Raw genomic sequence first — 1,532 nt, 5'->3', positions numbered from 1 at the left:
AGCCAAAAGAGGGGGTCCAACAAGGTTCAAACTTTAACAGAACAGAAAGGGTTGTAGGGGAGATGTGAAAGACTCACGTTTTGGGAGGGAATTCCAGGTACATGGGCAGAAAGACAGAAAGGACAGGGTTGTTTGAGGGAGCAGGATATCCTCAAAAGGCTGACACTGGTATAGGTGGAAAAGCAAAGGGCAAGGTGATATTGGGATAAGAGAGCAGAGAGATTAATTGGAAACAAGGCTATGAAGGTCTTTTAAGATGAGGGTGAGTAGTCCTGTGATGGACAAGGCACATATGTAGAGATTTAAGGAGGATTGCCTCACAGTCATAACAAAAGAGGCAAATGATCTTGGTGGCAGAGTACTAGACAGAGGGAATTGAGGTGCAATAACAGAAGCTGGGAGAGGAGGAGGATGCCAACAGAATTGGCTTGCCGCAACTGAGTCAATTAACTCCCATTCAAACAGAACTAGCTGGGCAAAAGCCAGAAATGACTACCTACATGCATAACCCCTCCCCATCTGCAAACAATACACCCTCTGCAGTCATAACCCCACAGGTGTATTGGCCCACTGCAACACTCAACTCTTTGCTATCACTAATTTGCTTTTTTGGCTCTGATGGAGACAGAAATATGGAAATTCCAAACAGTATTGAAAAGCTCCAGTGCATATCGATCAGGTTCTCTGTGAGCTATGTTTTTTAAACAGAGGCCAGCCTGGGGCACACATTCTCTCTTCTTTCTTCCTTTACTCTCCAGAGCAAATTCTCCCTGCCCTTTCCTTGCCAACATTACACATTAGAAAGAGCTGTACATGCACCAACTCTGATCACTGCTGCCTCAAAGAATTCAAAAACTTCTCATCAAAAGTAGCATTAACTCGTGTTAGCATCAGTAAGCATCTATCTCTGAACACATAATTAATAGCAACAAGAATGGAGAAAACACGGGGAGACACTTCCAGTATGGCGCGGCGAACGGACGTCTTTCAGGCTGCTCCTGAAGACGTTCATCCTTTCTTGGCTCTAATGGAGCCCCTGGGTCCTAGTGACTGCCTTGGAGTCACTGGAGGGAGCTTGGGTAGCAAGAGGCTTGCTTGGGCATCCCGAAATCGGCAGGTTGTGGGAGTGGCCCATGTTGCCTCGATGCAAGGCCAAGAAAAGGAGCGGAACATGGCTGACATGTACCCGCTACAGCTGCGACCTTCCTTTTAACTTTAGTTTAATAAGATAAGAAGCACATCAAATGAAGATATCAACTCATGTATTATCAAGCGGAAACTGCGTGGATTTGGATTTTATACCCCCAAGAAATATATCCAATTATTAAAAAGTGGCTACGAAGAGTGTGGAGAAGAAACTTTGCTGCAAAATGGCAGGGGTAAGGAAAATATTTATCCTGTTTGAACTATCATCGTTGGTTGAGAGGAATAGTTGGAGAGCAGCTGAGATATTATGTTTTTGTGAAACGAATAAAGAGGACTGATAGTCTGTGTACGTGGAAGCTGTAAAATGGGGTTGGGATTATGTGATG

At 44.5% G+C, this 1,532-nt stretch overlaps 1 protein-coding gene across 1 annotated transcript in view; it reads right to left on the bottom strand.

The window, feature by feature from the left end:
- Positions 1-1,532, bottom strand: part of PTPN14 (protein tyrosine phosphatase, non-receptor type 14) — a 179,955-nt gene that overhangs the window by 106,634 nt on the left and 71,789 nt on the right. The window lies entirely within an intron of this gene.

Source organism: Gekko japonicus, unplaced genomic scaffold (genome assembly GCF_001447785.1).
Source record: "Gekko japonicus isolate JY-2015 unplaced genomic scaffold, Gekko_japonicus_V1.1 scaffold491, whole genome shotgun sequence".
Lineage (NCBI taxonomy): Eukaryota > Metazoa > Chordata > Lepidosauria > Squamata > Gekkonidae > Gekko > Gekko japonicus.
The sequence above is the reverse complement of the archived record's forward strand: the minus strand, read 5'-3'. Positions and strand labels throughout refer to the sequence as shown.